At 40.6% G+C, this 23,241-nt stretch overlaps 1 pseudogene; it reads right to left on the reverse strand.

Annotated features, from left to right (window-relative positions):
- Positions 1-22,255: 22,255 nt before the first annotated feature.
- LOC149257902 (organic cation/carnitine transporter 4 pseudogene) lies at positions 22,256-23,036 on the reverse strand (annotated as a pseudogene).
- Between the last annotated feature and the right edge of the window lie 205 nt (positions 23,037-23,241).

Consider the following 23,241-nt stretch of genomic DNA (forward strand, 5'->3'; position numbering starts at 1 on the left):
TAGCCTAGTAAGACATTACAAACATCAAGTGGTGCAGCATCACACAATACCTCGTCTGTGAAGGGCTTGATGCCGTAAGGAAGGAAGAATTGTTGGTAGACTCGGAGATCTCATCCTTGGTGAAGCCACCCGATACTGTACGGTTGTAGGTGTGGTGTAGTCAGTAGGCCCAACTGCTTCACGACCTCTACTGAAATGAGGTTCTTTTGGCTCCCACTGTCAACAATGAATTGCAGCAGCGAACCCTTCACCCACATCTATGAGTGGAAAAGATGCTCCCCCTCCTTTGGATCTTTGGGCTCATTCTTTTGGATCTCGGCAGTGGAAACATTGATGCTGGGTTCCATGTCAATGATCTACCTCCCTTTGCCATACCCCTTGTCGGGTTCTGACTCAGGGTCGGAACATGCATCTGATTCTGAAGCCTTCAACTTGGCCACCAGTGACTACTTGGTCCGACACTCACTGGTGTTGTGAGTGGGGCTCTTATGGAACTCACACCATTTTCCTATGTCCTTCTTGGAATTCGTGGTGTTGTTCTTTTCCTACATCTTAGATGGGTTGTCTTGGGTTACCGTACCTTGGCTTTGTCCTTTGGTCTTCGGATTTGCAGATCCAAAGTCTCGCTTCTTTTGTTTAAACTTCTGCTCGATTTTGATAGTGTATCAGTACGTCGTGCCAAGCGAGGAGATGTTCAGGAACTCCATCTCTTCTTGGATTTATCTGTGTAGGCAGTCATAGTATTTGAGTACCAAATGTAGCTCAGAATCCTTGATACCCAATTGTATGCGAAGGGTATGAAAAATGTTTGTGAACTCCTACACATCTTGGTCCCTTCCCTATCGTAGCGTGGTCCACTTTATGTAGTTGTCCTCATAGCTTTTGACAGGGTAGTACTTCTCCTTGATGGCATCCCAGAATGAATTCCAAGTAGGTGCGTCTGAAAATAGTGAGCCATACTTTCATCCTTCTGCTAGCAGTAGGTTTCTCGCTAGTCCTTGACGTGGGGGGGGGTGGGTGCCTTGAGAAGAAGAAAATAATATTTTCCCAACTGGAAAAATCATGAACATAAAAATACCCATCTAGCAGATTTTACCATTTATCTATGGCATTTGCATTTATCTGAACCTCAAATATGGGGATTTCAAAATTAACTTGTACCTTAAAGGGTGTGGTTGTTGGCTTGTTGGGGCCTAACCCAAGTTCAGAGGTGACTTAGCCAAACAAATGCTGCTACTACTGGCCCTCTCAACAATAGTCCATGGAGTGCAGACTAAGGTCTCACCTGAAGTAGTATGGGAGGGTGCTAGAACTAGGTTTCTACACCCTGGGGATGTCTGAGGATTTTAAGAGGTCTGCAGCGTGCACGTCTCTACTCACACTTACCCATTTTCTGCAGCCTGCGACGCTGCCTTCGTTCAACCCTACTCGAGGGCCGAACAATGTTATTACCCAAATCCTTACTAGTAACCCGATATTAGTTGATTAACTTAGCTTACTTGTATGTGTAAAGTATACTTATCATTATAAATCATTCATACAAGAGTGCGCAGTAAATAAATAGTACATTAGCAATTGATATCAAACATGTAATAACTCAAGAACAGATACATGGAATTCAGATAAAACTTCTCTTTATTATTCTCTTCCTTTGGTTACAAACTCTATTCCACCCTGTGCACTCAGTTGCAGGGGTCCACACACTTAACTGTGGACAACTAGGCCTCTGCGCACTCAGCTGCATAGCCTTTTCCTACTCTACGACCCAAGACACATTTCGCACTTTGAATTAATCTCTAAGACCTTTCATGCCTATCCTCTATTCCCTTCAATTAGATGTGTTTACAACTTAGAGCCTCGCTCTATTTATACAATCCCATGGTCTGCAGACCATGGGTAGGCCAACATTACATTCAAAACTTAGGGCGGACAGCCCTATGACTCTAACATACATTTCACACCTGCAATTTGCAGAGCTTTACAACAATATCAACTCAAAACTTGGGCTTTGAGCCCCAAAACATGTCGTGTGGTGATTCCATGCCCAATAGGCCCCCAACACAAACATCATGACTCGCCCTTGAGTCACTCTATCGGCACAACGATCTTGGTGCGAAGTCCCTCCAACTGTCCTCAAACTGTGCTGATGTCAATAGTGCACTGAGCTGCTACTTGTTGAACCTATTGCATTCGTTCTTCTGAGACCTCTATGTCTGAATTGTTTCCTTACATCTATACCGGCATCTGCTACGTATGTTTATAATCCCGTGCCTTTTTCTGGCTCATCAAAGCGTGAATACTATGCTTCAGCCAGCTAGTCAGATAGCCAGCCTACCCATGTAGGGCTTCAAGCGGCTGCCATTTACTTTTCTTGGGAAGGGTTCTCCATTTAGTTTGACTGGCTGGACTGCGCCTCTGTTTGTGACCTCCTTAACCACGTATGGTCCCAGCCAATGCGTTCTAAATTTTCCTAGAAATTTTTCAAATTTACCATCATACAATAGCACTAAGTCATTTACCTTGAAGGTGCGCAACTTTATATGGCGGTCATGCCAGGCTTTTTCATGCTGCTTTTGTACCTGCTGATGAAACCCAGCCAAAAACCATTCTTCCTCAAGTTCTTCCAATTGCGTGAGCCTTTCCTCCAGAGCTTCATGGTCCATCATCCCTGTAAGCATTGCTATTCGCAGACTAGGTATGATATATTCCATCGGCATGACAACTTCCATGCCATAAACTAACCGGAAAGGTGTCTGCCCCATCAGTTTCTTACATGTTGTCCTGTAAGCCCATAGCATGGCAGGTAGGGCAGGTCCCAATCATTTCGCTGCGCATTGCACACTTTGGTCAATGCAGTCTCTAGTATTTTGTTGAAAGCTTCTACAGTCCCATTGGCTTGTGGGTGGTATGGTGTACTTTTTTGATGATACACCTAGAATTCTTCTATGAGTGTGCTGATGCTTTCATTCAGGAAATGTGTTCCGCGATCACTCATTAAGATTTTCGGATAGCTAAATCAGTCAACACATTTTCGAACAAAAACTTCGTAGCTGTAGCAGCTGTGCAGTCTTTGACCGGTTGTGCCTCTGCCCATCGTGTCAGGTAATCCATTGCGGTGATGATGTAGCATGCGCCCATCTTTCCTTGAGGTTTGATTGGTCCCACAAATTCAATTGCGCATTTTTCGAATGGATACAGTGTCATTTGTGGATTTAACGGAAATTCGTCCCTTCGCGATGGTTTTCCAGTCCTTTGACATATATCACAGACCTTACAGTAGGCTTTTGAATCCTGGTGAAGAGTTGGCCACCATAACCCTGCGCGAAGAATTTTTTGCATGGTCGCGCATCTTGCATAGTGTCCTCCTGCAGTGCCCCCATGTGCTTCCATGAGGATCTGACTTCGTTCAAATTTAGGTATGTATCTTCGCAATATCTCATCATTTCCCATTTTGTATAGGTGCCTTGTGATGACAGAAAAATCTGTCATGCGCACCACCAATTCCTTCTTTTGTTGGACAGAGTATTCCTTCGGCGTGGTCCCTGTGGTAAGAAAGTGGATTATATCTTCAAAGTGTCCATCCACAATGCGCACAGCAAAAAGCTGAGCATCAAGTAGTCCCTCCTCCAAATTAGTGGGTTCCTTGCCCGTCTCAATGTGCGACAAGTGATATGGTCTTGCGTTCAGGCATCCCGACTTTACTATGACCTCAAAATCATATTCCTGGAATAATAAGAGCCACCTGCATATGCACCCCCCCAACATAGGCTTATTGACCAGGTATTTCAATGCGGAATGGTCGGTATACATCTTGAAATGCCCTCCGAGCAAATAGTGTCGGTATTTTTGGAGCACGTACACCATCGCCAACCCCTCGCACTCAGTGGTGGAATAGTTCTTCTCTGCTTTGGACAACCTCTGACTTGCAAATGTGATAGGGTGATCCAAGCCTTCCCCACCCTCCTGTGTGAGCACTGCTCCCAGCGTGATACACGACGCATCAACATGGACATGAAACTCCACATCCCATTTTGGGAAGACCAGGATTGGAGCAAAGGCCAATTTCCCCTTTAGGACATCCAAACTTTTCATGCAATCATCATTCCAGCAAAATGTAACATCCTTTTTCAATAGTTTTTCCATCGGCGCGGTGATTTGGGCATAGCTTTTGATAAACTTTCTGTAGTACCTGGTGTGTCCCAAGGTAGCACGTAACTGTTTAACACTTCGTGGTGCTTCCAAATTTAGAATAACGACAATCTTCACAGGGTCCACCATCAGTCCCTATTTGCAGACCACATGTCCCAATAGGTTTCCAAAGGGAATGAGGAATGTGCACTTCTTAAGGTTCAGCACAATCTAGTGTCATTGGCAAGTATCCAGCATCAAGCGTAAGCTTGCTACATGGTGCTTAACTAATCCAAAGATAGTCCAATCATCCAGACAGACCTCCAAGAATTTCTGGATGTATTCTTTGAACGTAGCAACAACGATGTGGGAAAAGATGGATGGTGCATTATTCAATCCAAACGGCATAACAGTGTATTGAAAGCAGCCCCATTCCGTTGCAAAGGTCATTTTGCTCCTGTCTTCTGGCACAATCTTGATCTGGTGGTACCTCGAGAACCCATCCGTGAACGAGTATGCTTCTTGTCCGCCAACATTTTCCAATACTTCATCTATGAACGGTGTCGGGAATGGGTCATGTACATAGGCGTTTTTCAGCTTCTTGAGTTCCACGCATATTCTTATTTTTCCCTTCTGCTTTTTCTCCTATACTACCATAGGACTCACCCAGTCGGATTCTTCCACTAGCTCAATAATTCCGGTTGTGAGCACTTTGTATAATTCTACGCGGACCTTTTCCTTATATTTTGGATTCAAGCGGTAAGGCCTCTACTTAACCTACTTCACGTCGGGTTTTAGGGTGATCTTCATCCTCCCTAAATCGCCAACAATCCCTTTTAAATCTGTAATTTTGGTTGAGAATAAGTCTTGGTATTCACGGAGTAACTCAGTGACCTTATCCACCGTGGCATCATCCCAATAGTCTCCAAGCATTGCATACTTTGGTTCCGCCTCTGTTCCAATGTTTACCTGCTTCGTTTTTAGCGGTGTGGTGATGTCGGGATCCTCAATCAATGGTCCTCGAACCTCGCGACAGCCTTCCATTTCTAGAATGTTAATATTTCGTGGGTCCTCATCATCCTCCTCAACATTTACATTATAACACTCCAGTGTGCAGCTCAGCTGTGTCGCCCATTCCGGCTAAAGCACTTCCATTGGCTCCTGAGGTATTTTGAAGATAGTTGCTTTTACTGCTTGTAGCGCATCATCAACAGTATCCCACCAATGATCTTCAAATGTGAAGGTTAGTAGGAATCCTTCATGCAAGATATCCCATTTGCTCATGCCATGGCGGAGCTCTGTCTTAGTATACCAATTCATGGGTATGACATCTAGAGTATGACAGAACAAATGCACCCATTTAGGTTGTGTCTCTTCCCTGTAGACCTTGGTCCATTTCGTGAGGTGTGTACATGGATCATCTCGTCCATCATACTTGTCTGCTAGCCACATCTGCGGTTTCCCAAATCGTAGGCACATCATCCTTCTACATCCACGCCAGTCCTCAAAGCTTCTCTGATGTGTACCACACCACCTTGCAGGCATAGCACATAGTGCCCATTTCAGAGCGTCAAAACGCTACTATTATGGCACTTCTCTTTTAAATTTGTTCAGGAATTCATCCACCACTATCAACCTGTCATACATAGGCAGATCCCTCACCTCTGTTGTCACATATCACAGTGATCTTACCATCATGTTACAATTGAGCGTGGTTACCTCGTGTAACCGGTTCTACCATTGTTCTGTTTCCTCTTCCGAATCTAATGTGTAGGAGCTTTCACACTCCCACGAAATCCTGCCATCTGCTGTAGGATTTACCCAATCCTATTCCCAAGTGGTTATCTTGTAGATATAGTCTAGCTCGTCATCGTGCATTGGCTCAATGTAGCGCGATCCTTCCGCAAGGTCTAAAGTTACCACTACACGCAGTGTCTTTTTCTCAAAAATCATTTTACGCTTCTTCGGTTTATCACTTCATTCATATCAGTGGCTCAATCTATTCCCAGTAGCGTGGGATAGGGATTGTTGTCATTGACAATCTCTATCACTTCAAAATCTGCAAGTGCGTTCGCACCTTCGATGTCTACCATTATTCCCTGTAATCTTCCCATCGATAGAATCTTCTTCTCATTCACCATTCGCAATTGAATAGGGGACCATTGCAACGTGGGCCTGCCCATGTGCTCCCATGTCTGTTTTGGTAGTACATTCACGTCTGATCCTAGATCCAGAATCACTTGATCCATTTCATATTCTCTGATTTGCGCAGTCAATCTCATTTCCCTTCTTGTTCCCGATGTGTACTTCTTGAGCTTCCAGACTACGAGCGGTTCTCTTGACCCCGTGCACCTAGTGATGAGTTCCTGCAGTCCCTTCACAGCCTTGCTATCGTGTGTAGAAATTTCACCTGCAGAACAAACCAATATATGTAATGTCCTAAAGTATAATACTTGTTCTACTTCAAAAAAACATTAAGTGGAAACATAATCAAATTCATGAGCAACATCAAGTAGAAACATGCATAACTGATCAAGAGAAATAATCACACATAACACAAGGTATATCCAGGGGAAAGCACTAGCATAAAACTCCACTCTCTGTATTATCATACATAGGATTTATACAAAACCTTAGCTCTCACATAGCTAGCCAGCTCTCAGTACAATCCTCCCAGATGAAGGTGGAAATACATCAGGATTACACAAAGCCTTAGCTCTCACAGCTAGCCAGCTCTCAATACAATCCTCCTGGATACTCACAGGAAATCAAGACTTCTATTAAGCCTTCTTCTCTACCCTCCAAGCCTCCTATTTGCTTGCACAATTTATCCTAGGTGATCCTCCTTTTACCAAGTGTAACACTGATCTCTCACATTGATCTCACACCCTGTAAAACTGCACAATCCTCAAGGAACCTTAAATCCTCATCATGGATGAGATTCCTTTATAGGAAAAATATTCATCCAACTGATAGTACACTGTCCCTTCTTTGATCTCAACTGGGTCTCTGATAGAACTGACATGCAACAGTTATCCATGAGTGAATCCTCAGTTATCTAAAATAATAGTTGTCACATGCATGCAAGCATTAACAAACTATATTTTATTATTTTAACAACTTGTTAAAATAATCTAACTAGACTTGACTAGTTAGAACTAAGTCAACTAATTCTCTCATTATAGAACTCATACTAATTCCCTCAATCAGTGGAGAAAATTAAGGATAAATTCCTCAATTAGTGGGACAACTCATGTGCATGCTCACAAAGACTTCAAATTCGAATTTCCTTAACTAATTAACTCAACTGAATTAATTAATTAATATTTCCAACTGCTGTTAAGACCAAAATTAATTTTACTTCCTATAAATATACTAGGGAATGCTATAAATAGGAAGGGACCCAGAAATGCTATTTTTAGAACTTTCTATTTTTAGCAGTTTCACCTCTCACCCAATGTGGCCAATGACCTCACTGGCCAAACTGCTATTTTTAGACATGCTATTTTTAGAACTTCTATTTATAGTACATTCTAAATTTAACATTTATTGTTGCACATTTTTCAACACTCCCTCTCAACAAGAAAGGCTTCCTCTCAAACCCGATCCTGTAACTCTGGAATGTTCTGCATGCAACACATCTACCTGGTCCACTTGCTCCAACAACGCTTGGAACAAAAACACTCCCAATTGACCACTCTATTGGGCTAGGAACATACTCTGATGCTAAAGCTCTATCTGCTGCTGGCAAGTGCTCCCTCTCTGACATCTGCACTACTACAACATCTCCATGCATCTCGCACCATTGCACACCTCTCTGTGCCACCTAGCACTGTGCAAAACACTTGTGCCTCTCGCATTGTTGTAGCCTGCTAGCTATGCGTTGTTCTGGGATTTCCTACACTGTCGCTCTCTCTGTCACTCCATCCGCATCTGTCTCTACCCAATCAGTCAGTTCCTCCTACTCCACATCGAGGCTCCTGGAGCAAGGTCTCATCCAAGAGGCTGGGTACCTCAAGGATCCTGCCCCTCCTCCTTGGGACAATCACTCTACATCACACCACCTCCTACCTGGAGGTATGGCTGCATGTGATCCCTTAGCCCACCTAGCTCGAAGTTCCCCCCTATTGGAGGTCTTCGCATGAGTAGATGTCTCTACTCGATCTCCTCTCAGCTTCCCCTATTGTGGCTGCTCCACAACGTCTTGAAGTTGCTGCACCAATCGTGGCTCCTCCACAATTGCCTGAGACTTCTTCCGGCTCTGCATGTTGAGAGGTAATATACCCTCCCTCTCAACCACCAAGTCTCTAAACTTTGCCTTGCTCTTCAAGGCTTTGCATCCATCTTGTACCTCAAGTGCATACAGGTTCTTGGCTAGCACACCAGTCTATTTCCACTTTCCCGCCGTCACGAAATTTTCTAGAAAAAGAGTTGATTTTAAATCAACGATATCTCCCTCATATGAACTCCGATTCAACCGACTCTTTTTTGACTTGGGGTATTTTTTCGCAAGGAATCCAAATCTGCTATTTAATTCTGAAAATTTTGTACAAAAATTTTCAGATCTGCTCTGCAAACTCTTGGCCAAAACACAAAACTTTGAAATCTCCTCTCAATATATTTTTCTTGCTTGATCACCTGTGCTCTGATACCATGTAGAACTTTGTAGAATTTTCCTACAAATCAGCTACCTCTAATACCATGTAGAAATTTCACCTGTAGAACAAACCGATATATGCAATGTCCTAAAGCATAATACTTGTTCTACTTCTACAAAACATTAAGGGGAAGCATAATCAAATTCATGAGCAACATCAAGTAGAAACATGCATCACTGATCAAGAGAAATAATCACACATAACACAAGGTATATCTAGGGGAAAGCACCAGCATAAAGCCCCACTCTTTGTATTATCATACATAGTATTTATACAAAGCCTTAGCTCTCACACAGCTAGCTAGCTCTCAGTACAATTCTCTTGGATGCTCACAGGAAATCAAGACTTTTGCTAAGCCTTCTTCTCTACCCTCCAAGCCTCCTATTTCCTTGCACAATTTCCCCTGGGTGATCCTCCTGTTACCAAGTGTAACACTGATCTCTCACACTGATCTCACACCCTGTAAAACTGCACAATCCTCAAGGAACCTTAAATCCTCATTAAGGATGCGATTCCTTTATAGGAAAAATATTCATCCAACTGATAGTACATTGTCCCTTCGTTGATCTCAACTGGGTCTCTGATAGAACTGACATGCAACAGTTATCCATGAGTGAATCCTCAATTATCTAAAATAATAGTTGTCACATGCATGCAAGCATTAACAAACTATATTTTATTATTTTAACAACTTGTTAAAATAATCTAACTGGACTTGACTAGTTAGAACTAAGTCAACTGATTCTCTCATTATAGAACTCATACTTATTCCCTCAGTCAGTGGAGGAAATTAAGGATAAATTCCTCAATCAGTGGGACAACTCATGTACATGCTCACAAAGACTTCAAATTTGAATTTCCTTAACTAATTAACTCAACTGAATTAATTAATTAATATTTCCAACTGATGTTAAGAACAAAATTAATTTAACTTCCTATAGAGAGACTAGAGACTGCTATAAATAGGAAGGGACCTAGAAATGCTATTTTTAAAACATTCTATTTTTAGCAGTTTCACCTCTCACCCAATGTGGCCAATGACCTCACTGGCCAAACTGCTATTTTTAGACATGCTATTTTTAGAACTTCTATTTATAGCGCATTCTAAATTTAACATTTCTTGTTTCACATTTTTCAACACTCCCTCTCAACAAGAAAGGCTTCGTCTCGAACCCGATCCTGTAACTCTGGAATGTTCTGCATGCAACACATCTACCCGGTCCACTTGCTCCAACAACACTTGGAACAAAAACACTCCCAACTGACCACTCTATTGGTCTAGGAACATACTCTGATGTTGAAGCTCTACCTGCTGCTGACAAGTGTTCCCTCTCTAACATCTGCGCTACTGCAACATCTCCATGCATCTTGCACCGTTGCACACCTCTCTGTGCCACCTAGCACTATACAAAACACTTGTGCCTCTCGCATTGTTGCAGCCTGCTAGCTATGCGCTGTCCTGGAATTCCCTGCAGTGTCACTCTCTCTGCCGCTCCATCTGCATCTGTCTCTACCCAATCAGTTAGTTCCTGCTACTCCACATCGAGGCTCTTGAAGTAAGGTATCATCCAAGAGGTTGGGTACCTCAAGGATCCTGTCCCTCCTCCTTGGGACAATCACTCTACATCACCCCACCTCCTACCTGGAGGTATGGCTGCATGTGATCCCTCAGCCCACCTGGCTCGAAGTTTCCCCCTACTGGAGGTCTCTGCATGAGTAGATGTCTCTACTCGATCTCCTCTCAGCTTCCCTTGTTGTGGCTGCTCCACAATGTCTTGAAGCTGCTGCACCAATCGTGGCTCCTCCACAATCGCCTGAGACTTCTTCTGGCTCTGCATGTTAAGAGGTAATATACCCTCCCTCTCAACCACCAACTCTCTAACCTTTGCCTTACTCCTTAAGGCTTTTCATGCAGCTTGTACCTCAAGTGCATACAGGTTCTTGGCTAGCACACCAATCTATTTCCACTTTCCCGTCGTCACGAAATTTTCTAGAAAAAGTGAAGATTTTAAATCAGTGATATCTCCGTCATCCGAACTCCGATTCAGCCGTTTCTTTTTTTTTGGGTATTTTTCCACAAGGAAACCAAATCCGCTATTTATTTCTGAAAATTTTGTACAAAAATTTTCATATATGCTCTGCAAACTCTCAACCCAAAACACAAAACTTTGAAATCTCCTCTCAGTATATTGTTCTTGCTTGATCACCTGTGCTCTGATACCATGTAGAACTTTGTAGAATTTTCCTACAAATGAGCTAGCTCTGATACCATGTAGAAATTTCACCTGTAGAACAAACTGATATATGCAATGTCCTAAAGCATAATACTTGTTCTACTTCTACAAAACATTAAGCGGAAGCATAATTGAATTCATGAGAAACATCAAGTAGAAACATGCATAAATGATCAAGAGAAATAATCACACGTAACACAAGGTATATCCAGGGGAAAGCACCAACATAAAACCCCACTTTTTGTATTAACATACATAGGATTTATACAAAGCCTTAGCTCTCACACAACTAGCCAGCTCTCAGTACAATCCTCCCATATGAAGGTGGAAATACATCAGGATTACATAAAGCCTTAGCTATCACAGCTAGCCAGCTCTTAGTACAATCCTCCTGGATGCTCACAGGCATTCAAGACTTCTGCTACGCCTTCTTCTCTGCCCTCCAAGCCTCCTATTTCCTTGCACAATTTCTCCTGGGTGATCCTCCTCTTACCAAGTGTAACACTGATCTCTCACACTGATCTCACACCCTGTAAAACTGCACAATCCTCAAGGAACCTTAAATCCTCATCATGGATGAGCTTCCTTTATAGGAAAAATATTCATCCAACTGATAGTACACTATCCCTTCTCTGATCTCAACTGGGTCTCTGACAGAACTAACATGCAATAGTTATCCATGAGTGAATCCTCAGTTATCTAAAATAATAGTTGTCACATGCATGCAAGCATTAACAAATTATATTTTATTATTTTAACAACTTGTTAAAATAATCTAGCTAGACTTGACTAGTTAGAACTAAGTCAACTGATTCTCTCATTATAGAACTCATCTTATTCCTCAATTAATGGAGGAAATTAAGGATAAATTCCTCAATCAGTGGGACAACTCATGTGCATGCTCACAAAAACTTCAAATTCAAATTTCCTTAACTAATTAATTAATTAATATTTCCAAATGCTGTTAAGACCAAAATTAATTTTACTTCCTATAGATAGACTAGGGATTGCTATAAATAGGAAGGGACTGAGAAATGCTATTTTTAGAACTTTCTATTTTTAGCAGTTTCACCTCTCACCTAATGTGGTGAATGAACTCACTAGCCAAACTGCTATTTTCAGACATGCTATTTTTAGGACTTCTATTTATAGCACATTCTAAATTTAACATTTATTGTTGCACATTTTTCAACACTCCCTCTCAACAAGAAAGGCTTCCTCTCGAACCCAATCTTGTAACTCTGGAATGTTCTGCATGCAGCACATCTACCCGGTCCACCTGCTCCAACAACACTTGGAACAAAAACACTCCCAACTAACCACTCTATTGGGCTAGGAACATACTCTGACGTTGAAGCTCTACCTGCTACTGACAAGTGTTCCCTCTTTGACATCTATGCTACTGCAACATCTCCATGCATCTCGCACCATTGCACACCTCTCTGTGCCACCTAGCACTGTGCAAAACACTTGTGCCTCTCGCATTGCTGCTGCCTACTAGCTATGCGTTGTCCTGGGATTCCCTGCATTGTCACTCTCTCTACTGCTCCATCCACATCTGTCTCTACCCAATGAGTCAGTTCCTACTACTCCACATTGAGGCTCCTGTAGTAAGGTCTCATCCAAGTGTTTGGGTACCTCAAGGATCCTACCCTTCCTCCTTGGGACAATCACTCTACATCACCCCACCTCCTACCTAGGGGTATGGCTGCATGTGTTCCCTTAGCCCACCTGGCTTGAAGTTTCCCCCTACTGGAGGTCTCTGCATGAGTAGATGTCTCTACTCGATCTCCTCTCAGCTTCCCCTGTTATGGCTTCTCCACAACGTCTTGAAGTTGTTGCACCAATCGTGGCTCCTCCAGAATCGTCTGAGACTTCTTTTGGCTCTGCATGTTGAGAGGTAATATACCCTCCCTCTCAACCACCAAGTCTTTAACCTTTACCTTTATCCTCAAGGCTTTGCATGCATCTTGTACCTCAAGTTCATACAGGTTCTTGGCTAGCACACCAATCTATTTCCATTTTCCCACCGTCACAAAATTTTCTAGAAAAGGAGCTGATTTTAAATCAACGATATCTCCCTCATCCGAACTCCGATTCAACCGATTCTATTTTTGATTTTGGGTATTTTTCCGCAAGGAATCTAAATCTGCTATTTATTTCTGAAAATTTCGTACAAAAAATTTCAGATCTGCTCTGCAAACTCTCGGCCCAAAACACAAAACTTTGAAATCTCCACTCAGTATATTGTTCTTGCTTAATCACCTGTGCTCTGATACCATGTAGAGCTTTGTAGAATTTTCCTACAAATCAGCTAGCTCTCATACCATGTAGAAATTTCACCTGTAGAACAAACCAATATATGAAATGTCCTAAAGCATAATGCTTGTTCTACTTCTACAAAACATTAAGCGGAAGCATAATCGAATTCATGAGCAACATCAAGTAGAAACATGCATAACTGATCAAGAGAAATAATCACACATAACACAAGGTATATCCAGGGGAAAGCACCAGCATAAAATCCCACTCTCTGTATTATCATACATAGGATTTATACAAAGCCTTAGCTCTCACACAGCTAGCCATCTCTCAATACAATCCTCCCAGATGAAGGTGGAAATACATCAAGATTACACAAGGCCTTAGCTCTCACAGCGAGCCAGCTCTCAGTACAATCCTGCTGGATGCTCACAAGCAATCAAGACTTCTACTAAGCCTTCTTCTCTGCCCTCCAAACCTCCTATTTCCTTGCACAATTTCTCTTGGGTGATCCTCCTGTTACCAAGTGTAACACTGATCTCTCACACTGATCTCACACCCTGTAAAATTACACAATCCTCAAGGAACCTTAAATCCTCATCATGGATGAGATTCCTTTATAGGAAAAATATTCATCCAACTGATAGTACACTGTCCCTTCTCTAATCTCAATCGGGTCTCTGACAAAATTGACATGCAACAGTTATCCATGAGTGAATCCTTAGTTATCTAAAATAATAGTTGTCACATGCACGCAAGCATTAACAAACTATATTTTATTATTTTAACAACTTGTTAAAATAATCTAACTGGACTTGACTAGTTAGAACTAAGTCAATTGGTTCTCTCATTATAGAACTCATACTTATTCCCTCAATTAGTGGAGGAAATTAAGGATAAATTCCTCAATAAGTGGGACAACTCATGTGCATGCTCACAAAGACTTCAAATTTGAATTTCCTTAACTAATTAACTCAACTGAATTAATTAATTAATATTTTCAACTGCTGTTAAGACCAAAATTAATTTTACTTCCTATAGATAGACTAGGGACTGCTATAAATAGGAAGGGACCCGGAAATGCTATTTTTAGAACTTTCTATTTTTAGCAGTTTCACCTCTCACCCAATGTGGCCGCTGACCTCACTAGCCAAATTGCTATTTTTAGACATGCTATTTTTAGGACTTCTATTTATAGCACATTCTAAATTTAACATTTCTTGTTGCACTTTTGTCAACATCGCGCAATAGCTTCATGCACGTCTCCAGGAAGGTACTGAGCATTGAAGGATCCATCTCTGGCTCTAGTTGATCCTTACTAGCTGTTATAGACATATTTGGGCACTACAACCCCAATCACATATGTCGATAAACCAAGGGCTCTTAAACCCATAAAAGTGTTGTCTCACACCCTAAAGAATCATGGTCAACTGATTACATCATTTCCCAGAAGTTCCACCTAAAAAACCACTCAGAACTGGCCAAAACTGGACCATACTGACTGCTTCTTGGTCAAGGTGCGATGCATCTCACCTGCTACACATAGGAGGTGTGATGCATACTGAAAAGGCCTTCTATAGGGTGTGATGAGCGAGAGTAGACAAATGGCAGAGACAGTTTGCTAAATGGAAAATTAGAGAATCTTCTAGAAACTTCTCATATGACACTTGCCTCTCTAAATTCGCCCAGGGATGAGTAAGAGATCATGAAATCTCCAAGTGGATCCAAGAACTATTAGTGAAATGACACTAATAAAAAACCCAGAAGCCGACTCACCCCTCTGCAAATATCTATAAATGGATCCCTCATCTGAGAGATCTGGAGGCTAGAATTTTGTAATTTGTAAGGAAGTGTTGTTGGTTTCTCTTTGAGAAGAAACATTGTATTGTTGGTTGATCTTGCCTTTCATGAGGTGAATAGGGCTTTCATGCTGGGAGGATGATGCTGGATCAGATAGCTAGGTTGTAATCCTCTCTTCTATTTCTACTATCAATAAAGTTCTTTGAGTTTTCCTCCATATAATCGTGTATTTGTGAATCTTGTTATTTGTGGATGCAATTATATGGTTAATGTATTTCTGATTCTACATTGTTTATGATATCATAGATCGAGATGCTTTGATAGTGTTTTGTTGCTTTGCCTCTACAGGTATTCTCTAAAGCAAGACAAGTAGGAGAAGAGTAGCAAGCTATATCAAGGGAGAGAGGAAACGAGTAAAGGGCCAAGTGTAAGATATAGGTTGGTCCTCTTTTCTTCTCTCTTATCTATCATACATAAAGGAAATCTTGAAGCGCTTTGAATTGTTTGTTTCTAAGATAGCTACCTATCTTAGTGGGACTAGCAAATCGAAAAGACACTAGTTTTCCCGGAAACAAAATGGCGACTCCACTGGGGAGCGAATAGTTTGTTTGTTTGTTATTTTTGTTTGATTTATAAACTACAGATGGAGCCTGAAGTTAGCCAGCTAGCCTTCGAACTACTTTTGCTATGCAACTGCAAAGTAGATGAATGTTGCTTCAGTCAATCTCTGGGTTGGTTTATGAACTGAACATCTGACTTACAAGCATCCTAAACACCCTTGTGGTAGCTCAATAACCTCTTAAGATCATACCCCTGTACTTTGTTTTTACTGTTTATCATAGCTCAACCTAAATCACTGAACTTAGCTGCAAATTTTGAGCAAAAACCAAACTTATTTTCGTTCCCTGGCCCATCGCACTATCTATAACTAGTAGCCTGTATGCTTCGCACCTCCTGTGTGTTGCAGGTGAGATGCATCCCTGTTTCCCTTAAGGACAGGTGCAATCACTGAATGATATTGTTTCTCTCTTTGAAAGTTGGTTTTTTTCCTCCTTGTTTTCAGCTTTATTCAGTAGTTTTGTTGCTTATGATCAGTATATCATTGCTGAGGCTTCTTTCCTTTACATTATTCATCCTCCATTGACAGGGATTTGTAAATGTTTTTATGTATTTTTCATCATTTACAGTCCTTCTTTGTCAAAAGTAGCTTAATCAAACTGTCATTTTTGATGCAAGGAAGTGTCGTAACTATCATTTTGAGTCAAAAAGAAGAGTGTCGTAAAGTCTTCCTCTTCTAGATAGTCGATTGTACTTTTTTCGTTGAATTTGATTTGGATTGTTAATATTTAAAGTGTCGAAAGCAGTTTTCTATTCGAAATCGAAAAGTGTCGTTTTAGTCTTCCTTTCGTTTTGAAAAGAAATTGTCGAAGTGTCGCTTTGAAGAAAATAGTTCAGATCTGTGCTTAGTTTTCTTTTTGGCATTCTCACATTAAGGAAACAAAAAAACAAATACATGCATGTGCATTTGCATTTAGACTGCATGCGTAAAATGATTTAGTAAAAGTGCATTTAGTGTGTGCTCTCTGCTTCTATGGTTAAAGAATCACACTCTTCTTTCTTTAGTATCTAGGATTTTCATTGCTAAAAGAAAACAAACAGCTGTTTATCATTTTAGATTGCATATTTAGGAATTTTACATCTACATCACGCGATGAACCTTGAAAGACAAACTTCTAAAAATATCAACTCTAAAATAAACCTCAATGAACATAAAAACGCTTTGGAACCTAACGCAACACATCTAGAGGTCTAGGCTAGAGACGTATTCCGACATCATAAAACCTGGTAACTATCGTTTTCATTGAAGGTTGGGTGATTCTTCCTCTTTGATACGACAAGTGCCAGTACGGACTTGTCCTCCCCATACCGTCGAGTATATATTGGGAGACCACAATAGGCTGACATCCTTTATCCTTAGGAAGCCATGTTTGCCACCTTATCGATCGCAATGCACTGAACACAACATTCAAAAAGATTGAGTGCCGTACGTAAAATCCTTGGTAATTTCTCTTTAATTTACCACCAAGGTGTATATTGTAATTTCTAATTGGTTTGGTAATCCCTCTATCTAGATTTCCAGAGTAGTCACTTTCGTTCCTTTTCGAATCCTTAAAAGAAAAGGTCCATCTGAGCACTTGTCACTTTAGGCTCATTAAAAATCAAAGGCGGCTAGAGTCATCTTTAGCTTTTTCTCGAATCTTAAAAATTGAAAAAGCAAAGTTGTGTCAAAGCGTCATAAAATTTATTTAATTCAAAATAACATTTTCCCCTTTTTAATTTTGAGTTGATCAAGTAATCCACAATCATAGAAGAAAGTCAATCAAAACCCCGTCGTTCACGGAGGCTAGTGAGTCAACTGTCTTTGACTCCGGAAACAAAACCATTCCGGGCAAAATGGTGTCGTTTAACTAAGTCCACCTCTCCTAGTTTATTTGAAACTTGTGTTTCAACATCATCAGAGACTACAGTTACTCCGATCATTTCTAGTACATCTGCCTTTACAGAAGAAGTTCCGCAGTTACAAGAGGACATTAGAACTGATCCCAGTGTAATGGTAGACACCTCTATACCTGAAACAACTCCATCTAGAGCTGATTCAAAAACTGAAGTTCACTTACCTAAACATCTAGAAGTTGAGTTCCAGAATTCAGAAGGTGTCACCCCTCCAGTATCTGTCGTTGCAGAGACTATACCTTCTTCGGCCCAAAACTAGCATTTGCACCTTATGTTGCAAAGGAAACGCCGTAAGGCATAGAGTGGTAAGGTATAGAGTGGGGAAGAATAGCGACATGTGAATGGGCATTGTTGAAAGCAAGGGTGGATGATAATGTGTATTCTGAAAATGGATATTTTGTTATGGTCAACCTAATGCATTCATTAATTAGATGACAACAAAAAATTTTCGAGCCCAGGTTGAACCAACACAAATCTTTTCTACAAGACTGAAATTGCCTAAATGATTCCTCAATTAATGGAAATAACCATTTCCCTCCTCTAATACCTAAAATACATTGTAGGAGACCGATTTTTCAAGTAACTTAATATAACTAGCAATTGCCCCAAAAAGTGCAAAGAGAGGTCGATTACAAACAAGTTTTTTTATGTATAAAGTGTTGAGAATGGAGGATCTCGGATTAGACTTTAGTTGGACTCCGTTGGTTTGGGAGATGTATCATGTGTTACCATTTGTGCATATTATGGGCATAAAGTTGGTTATGATGATGGAGATTATTTTCAACCAGTTGTGGGTTGGCAAAAACTTTTGTGAATTCCTTGGGTAAGATTCGATCTTCTGGATAACGGAAATTCTAGTGTCCATTTAGTCTATACTAGAGTACAATTATTGTTGGCAAAGCTAAAGAAACTGCCATCAATGTATAGAGCCAATGTAACTCGTAGTCATCATTTTTATCCATACAGGGCTATGATTATAGGTACCAACCATTTGAGCAGGCAGGGGGTATATTTGCTAAATAGGGATCATGTTTTCCTCGTGGAGTTTTTGGTTGCACTTAGAAAATATAAAGTAGGATTGAGCATCGACTATCTGGCTGGATGGAATTTTTGATAAGCGCTAGCCAATTTTATCTTTGTGTAATCATTTCCCTGATTTAAAGGCTGCTCTGAGTTACTAATAGAGACGGTTCTAAAAGATAAGGCTTCGAGAACCTTACTTTAGTTGGTGGAGGCTTATTACATTTTCTTCTGAAGCTTTGGCCTCAAACTCGAAAGCTACTTGTAAAGCATTCTCCAAAGCATTTATACTAAGCAAGTCCATTTTTCTTCGGATATTTTGGTTGAGAGTCCTCTGAGAAGTGAGTCGAGGAACTTCCAATTCGTCACCATGGACTTGAAGCCATCAAAAATATTGTTTGATGCCTTTGACTAGGTACTTGCCTTACATGAATCCATTGCTTCATGATTTCCTCTGCTTTCCCCTTCAGGTATAACCTATCTTGCATTTCTTGCTTGAAGCATATCAAAGTTTGTGTAGGAGGTGAATTTGAGTTGACTAAGTCTCGTACAAGAGCCCACTTCCATGTTAAGGGTTGATCGCTCCATACTGACTTCTTTTAGCATCAACTTCTGTGCATCATTCAGTTGTTATATTTGAAAGAAGGCTTCTCGTACAAGAGCCCACCACCATGTTATGGGTTGGTCACTCCATACGGACTTCTATTAGCATCAACTTCTGTGCATCATCCAATTGTTACATTTGAAAGAAGACTTCTAGGCTTTGTAATGAAGCATCCATCACTTATATTTTAGGCTTAAAAGCTTGATATATAGTTCATATATCAGTGATGTTATTGTCCCATAATACCATAAGACTGAAAGATTCATATCTAGTTGGAATTTCGATGATAATGACAGCCTCACATTCTGCTAGACTCCACATTTTCTGAAAGGCCGGGAACATACTTTTCATTTTAGATGCAATTGTTGGTTGTCAAATATGTCTTATACATTATTTTTATTGGACTTCATGCCTGTAGAGATATTTACTCTTGGCTACTTCCCCAGCCATGATAGAGAAAAGGAGCCCAAACACTTGTGAAGCTTCTTCCTCTGCATAGGTGGTGTGTCAAAATGGGTTCTCTTTTTGGTAGACATTTGAGTAACGGTCTTCCGCCAATATAAGATTTTGGTATGCAAGTATAATTTCAACATAGAATTGCCTACATGAACTTAGACCTGAACATTGCTTGAGAATAGAGACTTCAAAGCTAGTTCTTCAAGCGCATGTAATATAGATTCATTTAGAAAAAGGATGCGTGAAGACAATTGTAATGTTGAAGACAGACTTTGATCACCATATGGAGGAACTAACATTGTGCCGGAGCCCTACTGGCTTGAGAGTTTTGACAGGGTTTGTGTTCGACTAATATAGTCAACGAAGGTGAGTATTGAATAGGTTCTGATTGGACCACAAAACCATGATGAGTCTCAATGATTCCTCAGCAAGGCATCAACCAAAACAAAGCAGGAATTACACAAGCCTTTCGGGATGCTCTCTAAAGAAGCATGAAACTTCTCATTGTGTTCAACAACATTTCTATTGAAGGTCAAGTTGGCTCATGTAAAGCAAGGGAAGTTTTGCATCTTCCACAACTTCACATTGTCAAATACAGCCGTATTCTCTTGTCCAATGTAAGAAGAGAGAACACTTACAATGCAATATATTCATAAAAACATACTAAGAAATGATAGTTATCAAGATAGAATCTGAATTCAAATGTGGATACCGTACAATACAGAAAACAATTGGCCCACAAAACTACAGTTCAAAAAATTTAGGAGTATACATATTATTAAAGCAAAAACATGCACTTCTTCAAATTTATTGAAAAAAATAGGCATGTGGATAGTCCAGACTAATTTTATCAAAAATTTTAATGATTGGATAACATAAACCCCTACAAAAATGCTCAAAGGTCCGTTGAGCCTTCTGATGCAATCCCTTCAAGAAATGTATTTCCTTATGATACACTATAAACTATACGAAACCCAACAAAAACTAGAGTAGCAGGTCTTCTCTAAAGAACATTAGATTTATTATTGAGATTATTACAAGTTTGATTTAAAAAAGTTGATAGCCATCACACTATTTTCTTGTGCTTGGTGGGCGTATGTATTTTTTTGCGTGTGTTGTGATTCTTCTTTTGATAATGCAAATGATATAACCTATTCTAGGTGTTCTGGAAGTAAGAAGGATATGCACAGACATTAGGTACACCCTTTCAAGTTGAAAAATAAAAAATAAATAAGCACATATCAAATAGAGAATATATGACTAAATACCTAGTGGAAGCTACTTATTTAGTATGTTGGCTCGGTTGGCATGCTTGATTTGAATGTAACTTTGTTTATGAAGGTCTAAGCAGGCCTTTAAGGTGCAGGCAACAGTGTCCCAACTACAAATGCAGTCTCCTCGAGACTTCACACATGAACAAAATAGACAAACCTCTCTAGGCATCAGCAGCAACATAGTCTTCTGAAATCTCCCATGGCTAGCTCCTAAAACGTCGTTAAACCATGCAATGAATCATTGTAAGCACTCACTGTATCTTAAAAAATTATTATTACTTGTAAAATTTGTCATTGAAAACAGAATTTTTGTGTGACAGGATAAACAAATTAGTGCAGCACGGACAATCAAGTGAGGATCCGCAGGTTGTTAAAAGGCGAGCCCGGTCGAAAATGCACCTCCCCTTTGAACTTTCTCATTAAATAATTTTAGGTCGAGGGGACCCATGTGAAGGCTTCATAGCAGCACGGATTAAGAGCATATGGATGCTGGTTATATGGATCTTTCAATTTTTGTAACATGCCAAAGGCTGTACTTGAATGGAGTGGTGTTCATTTTTTATGAAATGAAATAAAGTGCGAGGTTGAACGGCAGGGAAAATGGACACCATTTTTTCCAATAGAATTAATTTAGATTTATTTTAAATATAAATCTAACATGAGTTTAGAGGGATTTAATTTATTTAACAAATATTATTTTAATGTTTTGTGTGGTTATTTTTTTATTTTGTTTTTGTAAAGTTTTATTTTTTATTTTATTTTGGTGGATATGAGCAAAATTTCAACTTTGATGATGGAGGGACACCCTTACACATCATACTCGATCGGTTTAATGAGACAAGTAAGAAACTTGCAAACTAATGACACTAAGTAAGTTAAAAGACAGGAGAATGGAAAAAAGGGATGCATGGAAGGTGTTGAGTATGAAATGATATTGCCACTCTATTTTAATTTATTTAGGCTTATTATTCCTAATGAGGTTGGACAAGTCCCTATATGGTTACACTTCACTAGAAGGAGGATATAACCACAAAAATGAAATAATGCAACAAGTATAACTTCCAAGCATCATGATTCATTTCCAACTTCAACCCACAATCTTTACATCCCAATATACTAAATGAAAAATATTCTTATGAATAAATGACTAATGTACCTCATGCGTGTTGAGTCTCCATCATTGGATGAGTACACTTATTTCAAAAAATGACCTGAGCATATGAGAAAGATGCATCACAAGAGTTGTATATGTGGATAATGTCAATTATTATTTCTATAATGTGAATCATGGAGGGATGATGATTATTATCTCATGATGCCCATGGCTTCTTTCAGCCTGCCCTTCACCAGGTACCACTGTGGGGACTCCCAAACGAATGGCAGAACGAAGATGCAATACACGGCCGAGGGAATCGAACCCACGACGTACATATATCTCCAGTTGCCGAAAAAGTAGGACAGAGCCGACAGCACTGCTATGCCGAGAGAAAAGAAGTAGAAAGTCGACATGCCAACCGGTGCTCTCTTGGACGGTCCGACGGCTTCCGTCGCCAAGACGAACGATGACAACCCCAGGCCACCATTGCTAATTCCCGTCAATAGACGGAGAATTAAATAAACCCAGAAATTCGGCGACATTGCCGTCAAGAAACCAAAAACGGCATTGCAGATGCAGACCAACTTCAGGACACCCTCACGCCCCAGCGAAGAATCCGATAGATGCCCAGATATCCCTGCACCTGTATCAAAAAATACATCAGAAACTGAAAGAAAATCTTAATGGCGATCAGCCGTCAGATATAAAAGCGCACAGGGGCTGAAAATATCAATTACCGAGCAAACACCCGACAAAGAACGCAGACTGCAGAAACCCAACTTTGTATTTCTGGCCACAGACGAGATCCCATCCGCAGACCGTCGAAACCCCGGGGCCTCCGTCCCAGTCCCATAAGGCCCGGTCCATGGAGCATATAGATCCCGTCGCGCTGCAGGATTCGAACCTTGGCTTCACGGAAAGGAAATCCTCTGGGGCTTTCCCTCCATTGCAATGCCAATGGGGTTCATAGTCGGCAAAAATCATGACCATCGTAGGAAAGGCCTCCAGTGTCCATGCGAGGCTCGACAGCAAGAAATGCTTAATCTGCCACCGCCCGAACAATAACTCAGAACATATAGAGGCCATTGGGTTGGGAGACAAAAGGATAGTGTGAGGATCAACGACCAAACTTCCTGCAATCATCTAACACCACAAATCTACGGTCAATAATAAGACACGGCATCGGCTAGGGCAA

Source organism: Pinus tabuliformis, chromosome 6 (assembly GCF_031772625.1).
Source record: "Pinus tabuliformis cultivar Carrire ecotype Pingquan chromosome 6, CPIR1, whole genome shotgun sequence".
Classification (NCBI taxonomy): Eukaryota; Viridiplantae; Streptophyta; class Pinopsida; order Pinales; family Pinaceae; genus Pinus; species Pinus tabuliformis.